The 7,801-nt window shown below is 50.5% G+C and overlaps 1 protein-coding gene and 1 non-coding gene across 2 annotated transcripts in view; both read right to left on the minus strand.

The window, feature by feature from the left end:
• Positions 1 to 7,801, minus strand: part of MAPK4 (mitogen-activated protein kinase 4) — a 143,143-nt gene that overhangs the window by 16,134 nt on the left and 119,208 nt on the right. The gene's annotated exons all lie outside the window — the stretch shown is intronic.
• TRNAE-CUC (transfer RNA glutamic acid (anticodon CUC)) lies at positions 3,218 to 3,290 on the minus strand. The gene has a single exon. It is a non-coding gene; the product is annotated as a tRNA-Glu (tRNA).

Below are 7,801 nucleotides of genomic sequence, written 5' to 3' on the forward strand. Positions count from 1 at the left end.
AGCAGACTGCGCTCAGCACGGAGCCTGCAGGGCTCGATCTCACGACCGTGCCATCATGACCTGAGCTGAAACCAAGAATCGGACACTTAACAGACTGCACCCCCCAGGCGCCCGCTCCCGTGTTAGCATTTTACACGCATTCATTCTGCGGTCCTCCCAGCAGCCCCTCGATGCAGGCTCTCCACAGAGTAGTAACACCACCTGCCGAAGGTCATATGACGGGGATGTGGCCTAAGGTATCTGTCTTCAGAGTCCATGCTCTAAACTGTCCATTGCTGGATCTCCACCACCACGCACACCAAACAGAGAGTCCTGGTAAGCAGCGAGGAAGAAGCATGCTCAGAATGCAGAGGGGCAGGTTTTGTTTAGCGGGTGGGTCAGTGAAGGCTTCATGGAGATGAGGTTTGAGCTGGTCTTGATGGATGGAGACATCTTAGATAGCTCTGTGGTGACAACGGGCACCAGTGTGAGTCAAGGCAGAGGGTGGGAAGACCTAGAATGTGCTCAGGGGACAGAGAGACATCTGGGCATGTGGACAAAGGGGCTGAGGAAAATGACCTTTGTTCTGAAAGTTAGCAGGCCCCTAGCAACGAGAATCAGAAGTGCTGGTGAGAGGTACAGATTGTCCAAAGCTACTGACTTTGAGTCATCGGTCTCCATCTTGAATGAGCTCCCCAGGGAGCCTGTGTGCCCCCACCCAGTTTGAGAACACCAGGAAGAACCAAGGCAGCCATGGAGGGTTGCGGATTGAGGAAGGAGGGGTCGGGGGTAGGACAGGAGTTCCAGCGGAGGCTGTGAGAGGCTGCTCTGTCTTTCCCATCTGCCCTGGGCAGGTCTGCATCCTCTGGTAGGGCTCTTGTGGATTCTTACTACCCGGCAGGGTGTTTATGCAGCTATGTGGCTACAGGCTCTGCAGTCCCTGTCCCTTGCAGCCTGGAGAGGCTTGCAAGTCTGGCTGGCAGCAGGATGCTGCTCTCTGGGGAGCAGGGGATCCTGGGGCTCAGGAAGGCCTTGGGAAGGCCCCTGGGCACCACACTTCCTTGCAGCACACAGAGGCACCCCTGTCTGATCTGGAAGAAACTAGGTCAAGGGAAAAAGAAATCAGGCTACGGAGAAGTAAAATTTTTAGCCTTAGGGGTCAATGCGGGTTGTTGCATGGATGCTGTGATTCTTGTAGATGGGCAAGTTCCCAAAAGACCTTCTGGTGGGCATGCTGTGGAAATCAAAGAGATGTCACACAAGGAATGGGAAAGACTGGGGACCTTTAGCCTGGAGAACATAAAGGGGGTGGATGGCATGAGAGCCGCCTTTAAGTTTTTATTTATTTGAGAGAGAGAGACCGAGAGTGCACGAGCTAGGGGAGGGGCAAAGAGAGAGGGAGAGAGAGAATCTCAAGCAGACTCCATGCTGAGTGCAGAGCCGGACACAGGGCTCAATCTCACGACCCTGAGATCCTGACCTGAGCCAAAATCAAAAGTCAGATGCTCAACTGACTGAGCCACCCAGGTGTCCCGAGAGCTGCCTTTAGACGTTTGCAAGGCTGTCATATGGATGAGGAGTTAAGCTTGTTCTCTGAGGCTCTGGGGACAGATGTGAGCCAAAGCAGGAGACAGAAATCTATGTAATAGGATAATAACAGCTAACATTTACTGAGCTCCTCAAACTGCTCTGCTTATGGATGAACTCACTTCATCCTCACAACAACCCCGTGAGGCAGGGACTCTCATTATAGCCATTTTACAGGGAGGAATCTGGAGGCACAGAGGGGGTAAGCAATCTCTCCAGGGTCACACAGGCTGTCGGTGGCAAGCTGGGATTCCACCCCAGGCTGTGTGGCTGGAGCGCCTTCCAACTGAATATGCAGGGCGGCTGCCTTTCACATCAGAAAAGCCTCTAAAGCCATCAGGGCTGTCCAGGGGAGGACTGGGCTCCTAACAGGCAGAGGCATCCAGGCACAGCTTCAGAAGAGCCTCTAAAGCCCATCAGGGCTGTCCAGGGGAGACTGGGCTCCTAACAGGCAGAGGCATCCAAGCACAGCATGGAGAACCTCGTGAAGAGATGAGCCAACCACCCCCCCGGTGGGTGTCCAGAGCACCGCTTCTCAGACTTTGGTGTGCACCCGAATACTCGGGGACCTGGACCGATTAAATGCACACTCAGGTCATCAGGTGGACAAGGTGATGCTGCAGGTCAGAGGGCTGCACCTGGGCCAGCAAGGCCCTAGCTTATCTTGCATATCATGCCTGGCCCTAAGGACTAACGATCTGCCTCACTCCCAGGCCCGGCAGATTCTCCATCAGAGCAGCAGGCTGACCTATAATAGGGGTTAATTCTTTGTATTAGAGACACTCATCAAAAGATCATTTAGAAAAACAACACCCTCCCAGAGGCCCCTCTAAGCAAAGACGTGCGGCCTTCCTCCTCCAGTCTTTTCCCTCCTAAGGTATAATTCTTATTTGTGCCAATATCCCTATCAGGCATGTTAGAAGCCTTTTTTAAAAGAAATAACACCGGGCGCCTGGGTGGTTCAGTCGTTAAGCGTCTGCCTTCGGCTCAGGTCATGATCCCAGGGTCCTGGGATCGAGCCCCGCATCGGGCTCCCTGCTCCGTGGGAAGCCGGCTTCTCCCTCTCCCATTCCCCCTGCTTGTATTCCCTCTCTCGCTGTGTCTCTCTCTGTCAAATAAATAAATAAAATCTTTAAAAAATAAAAAAAATAAAAGAAATAACACCACAGCCAAATAGCCTTTCTTATTGCTGACTCCAAACTCATTCTATTAAACTCATTTCCATGAAAATATGCAGCAGGGAATCTCTCAAGTTGAGGAAAGAAACACACAGTCTTAAAAGCCCAGTGCACAGGACAATCCCTGGTAAACCACCGGGTACATTCTGCTTATGCAGCTACAGTACACGTGGGTGAAGAAAGTACTGTTCAGTCAGCTGCACTGAGCTGTCCTTAACTTCAAGATGCCCTCAGTGCTGATCTGCTGTCCACTTTTATCCAGGCTGCTCCTTCCCTACTCTGTGCACAGGGGGGATCCTGGCCAGTGAAATGCACAATCTCTTCCTAGGTTTCCATGGAAATCAACCAAAGCCCAGTTAAGTTCGTATAGGCCTGCAGACGCCATGTGGTTACTTCTCTTTATATTTCAAAAAAAAAAAAAAAAAATGATGACAGAATTGAATTGCCTTTTTTTTTTTTTAAAGTGGGCTCCACGCCCAGCGTGGAGCTTGAACTCACGACCCTGAGATCGAGAGTCGCGTGCTCTACCGACTGAGCCAGCCAGGCACCCCAATAGAATTGCTTTTTGAAGAATAATTTATCCCCACTCTTGTATGTCTCCCCCCCCAAAAAGAATAATTTATTTCCAATTGTGGCAAAATACGTTTACATAAAATTCTCCATCTTAACCACTTTCAAGCGTACAATTCAGCGGCACTGAGTACATTCACATTGTTGTCCAACGATCACCTGCATCTAGTTCACAAAATGGAGTCTGTCCCCATTAAACAAGTCCCCGGCCCCCGGCCTCACCCTTCTACTTTCTGTCTCTGTGAATCTGACCCGTACCAGTAAAATCAGGTCCTTTTGCGACTGTTTTTTTCACTCAGCACAATGTACTTCCTCTTACTTTTATTTTTTATTTATTGATTTTTTTTTTTTAAAGATTTTATTTATTTATTTGACAGAGAGAGAGACAGCTAGAGAGGGAACACGAGCAGGGGGAGTGGGAGAGGGAGAAGCAGGCTTCCCGCCGAGCAGGGAGCCCGACGCGGGGCTCGATCCCAGGACCCTGGAACCATGACCTGAGCTGAAGGCAGACGCCCAACGACTGAGCCAGCCAGGCGCCCCTATTTATTGATTTTTTAAAAAGATTTTATTTATTTATTTTAGAGAGAGATTGAGAGAGAGAGAGAGAGAGTGAGCAGGGGGAGGAGCAGAAGTAGAGGGAAAGAATTTGAAGCAGACTCCCTGAAAAGCCCAGAGCCCGACACGGGGCTCCGATCCCACAACCCCAAGATCATGACCTGAGCTGAAACCAAGAGTCGGATGCTTAACCGACTGAGCCACCTAGGCGCTCCTTGCCTCTTACTTTTAAACAGCAGGAGAGTGGGAGCAATGGGGTGGGCTTCTTTTTAAAAAGCGCTTTCTTTTTTTTTTTTTTTTAAATATTTTATTTATTTATTTGACAGAGAGAGACACAGCGAGAGAGGGAACACAAGCAGGGGGAGTTGGAGAAGGAGAAGCAGGCTTCCCGCTGAGCAGGGAGCCCGATGCGGGGCTCGATCCCAGGACCCTGGGACCATGACCTGAGCCGAAGGCAGACGCTTAACGACTGAGCCACCCAGGCGCCCCTAAAAAGCGCTTTCTTGAAATGTGGTTGTCTTCTAATAAAATTAGAGCTTACGCCGCAGATAAAAGCTTTGGATGTCATGGAACACTATATCAAAAACTAATGATGTACTGTACGGTGACTGACATAACATTAAAAAAAAAAAAAGCTTTGGACATTATCCGCACAGGGTCCAAAGCATGAACTCTGAATTCTACCACAGTTCACAGACATGACAAAACGTTTTGTTTGTTTGGAGATGTACCAGGATCACCAGCTCTATTCCCCCGTCCTCACCAGCATGGGCCGGTGAGCTGGTTAGACAAGTGGATGGAGGGAAGGCTTGTTTGGCTGCTTCAGCCTCAGTTTCCCCATGTTTGTGCTCCTGGCCCCCAAGCGTTCCTCTGGGGGGCGCTAGAGTCTGTACCACAACAGCAACCTTTAAATGAGGGGCCCTGCTGGGCCCAAGTGACAAAAACTCCCTTCAGGAAGATGCCTTAACTGCCAGGCCCTAATTAGACATTCGTCTCGTTGACCTTCGAGGGGAAATCTGGTGGCACCCTGGGGCAGCTGCTTTCAAACCTGCTACACATTAGAAGCACCTAGAGAACTTAAGAGAAAACCCGATTCTCAGGCCACCTGCCATACCAATTATGTCAGAATCTCCGGGGGGTAGGACCAGAGCATCAGTACTTTTTAAAACTCCCCAGGTGATCCCACTTTAGAGCCACACTTGAGAAGCAGTGTCCTACAGATGTTAGTTCAACTGCTTTGAAAGGTAAGCAGTATTTTCGAGGTTCCCCAATTAGTGCAGCTTCTATTTCTAGCTCCACTCAGGATGAGATGAATCCTTGAGTAGCCACAGAGGTCTCCTCCGGATGGCTGACCCGTGGGAAGTAAAACTTCACTGGAAAGCAACCAATCATACTAATGGCTGCCATTTATTGAAAACTTATGATATGCCAGGCACTGTGCCAAGTGCTGCTTTATTATTAGCGCATTTCATTATCAAAATGACTCTATGAGAAAAGTATAGAGTGGTGAACAACTTGAACAAGGCCAGAGTGGCTAAAAATAGGCAGTGCTGAGATTCAGTCCCAGCAGTGGAACAAAACAAAGTCCCTGTCATCATGGACTGTACTTGTTAGCCGGAAAGACAGGTGAACAAGCATATGTATAATATGTCCAATGGAGATGGTGCAAGAATAAAAAGAAAGCAGGGGAAGGAGACAGAGTGATGGATTGGGTGGGTGGTCCGGGAAGGCCTCTGTGATAAGGGGACATTAGTGATCCTTGTGGCCATGTGGGGAACATCAAAGACGTTCATCTCTGAGCCCCAAGTCGCCAAATGAGGACAGCACGCTCAACCTTCTCCCCTCCCCTCGCAAACCCTCCTCTGAGATCTCTCATGAACATCCAGGTATAAATCACTGAGAACTGAGAGTCTTTGAGCAGGGCAGGGAAGGAACATCTGTGGAGCACCTATGATGTAAGACCTCCTGACAACCCTGTAAGATAAATATTTATTTTTTCATTTCATAGCTGGGGAAATTACCACAGCCCCTCCCGCCTCTGCCTGGCTTACTGGGCAAGCCTTTGTGCTCCTGGACCCTTTCATCTCTAAATTCACAACTCTGTAGTAGGGGAGATCCTGAAGGCAGGGGCCAGACATTCCATCTCCACCTGCATTGCTCGGGGGAGGTGCTCACTTTAAATGTGGTGAATTAATGGAATGAATGCAAGCCAAGGGAATGGCTGATATGCCCATAGCGGAATTTCTGGAAATGACCGCTAGCCAATAAATTATTTTGAAGTTTGTTGGCCCCATTAAAATCACAGGGCAAGAGTAGCAGCCATGTTCAAGTCCAGCCCTCCGAAATCCAGGGGCTCCCTCAGGTGTGGGCTGTGGCTGTAGATTCTATCTGACATTATCTTGCTGCTGCAGCCCGGTAGCGGGGCCCTTTGGGCTGCGAATCCTGCTCGGGGGGCCAAGGTGAAGGTCACAGACTCAGCGCTTTATTGCAACCCTTCCATCTCCACTCTCAAAAAGAAAGAGGACGTCCCTGCCCCCAGGGCACTCCGGAGTAACGTGTACAATCATCGGGCGTCTGCGCCAGAGCCTTCCACGTGGTAGGCACCACCCTGAGCCCTCCAGGTTCTTCCATTTGATTATCATGACAGTCTCACCGGGTGGGCGCTGTCACTGTCCCTGCTCTATGGCAGGGAGCTCAATGACACAGGACCAACATCAAGTCCCACAACAGACAGTTCTGTCCCCATTTCTGCCCTTCCCAGCACAGCTGCTCATGCACCGTCCCTTCCCAGAGGATAAGGCTTCTCCCCCATTCAGCTTGCAGGGCATGCTCAAAAGAACCTTCTTGGGCTCCCCTTTCTCAGAAGGCTCTGGGGTATACACCACCACCTTTGTTAAAGATAACTAAGATGGCGGCGCCTGGGTGGCTCAGTCGTTAAGCGTCTGCCTTCGGCTCAGGTCATGATCCCAGGGTCCTGGGATCTAGCCCCGCATTGGGGTACCTTCTCAGCGGGAAGCCTGCTTCTCCTTCTCCCACTCCTCCTGCTGGTGTTCCCTCTCTTGCTGTGTCTCAGTCTGTCAAATAAATAAATAAAATCTTAAAAAAAAAAAAACGATAACTAAGACGGAATCGAGACTACGAAAAGTGAGAGCTACGTTGTCGTGATCGTGCTTTTTTCTGTGGAAGCAGGGTCAGGTGGATCTTAGAAGGAAGGGGCAGATCTTGGAGTCCTGGGGTGGCGTGATTACACAGATGGCTATGGGCGGGGACGGCCGTTGGGCCCAGGCAGTTCACCTGAAGGGGTTAGAAATCCCTCTCTCAGGGGCCTTCGAGGGGCAGGAGCCTGGGGAAGTTGCCACTGGTCAGGGCAGGGCTCTTGCCATGGGAAGGCCCCTGACAGGGCCCTTGCCATGGGAAGGCCCCTGACAGGGCCCAGCCTGTTCATAGGAAAGGAAGTAGCTGCCTGCAGAATGGGGGGAGAATGAGCCAGAAAAGCCCTGCTACTTCTGAACTTGGCTACCTCCCTGGTCTGGGGTTGGAAAGTCTCCCCTGTGGAGTCACTACTTTGAGTTAAGGCAGGGTTTCCCCAAATGGGCTCACATCCCAAAGATGCTGATGGGAGGAGCTAACAGCATGTGAACAGACAAACCTTTGAGGCAGGTGGGCAACAACCAAGAAGTTTATTTATAGAGTCTCAGGATCTCCTAGATGGGGTTCAGGATGCACCACCTGGCACACCTCTTTGTCCACATAAGCATTATATTCTAGGTGTGTCTTGGGGACCAACCTTTCTCTGGATACACCTTGGGAAATACTGGGCAAGCTCCTTGTTCACAGATTTACCTGGGAGAGGAAACACTGACCTGTTAGCCATTGTCTTCTGTTACACTAGCAAGGATTCGTGCCATCATGGCTCCCGCTGAATGCGCTCT

Source organism: Leptonychotes weddellii, chromosome 13, assembly GCF_054177405.1.
Source record: "Leptonychotes weddellii isolate Sample4059 chromosome 13, ASM5417740v2, whole genome shotgun sequence".
NCBI lineage: Eukaryota > Metazoa > Chordata > Mammalia > Carnivora > Phocidae > Leptonychotes > Leptonychotes weddellii.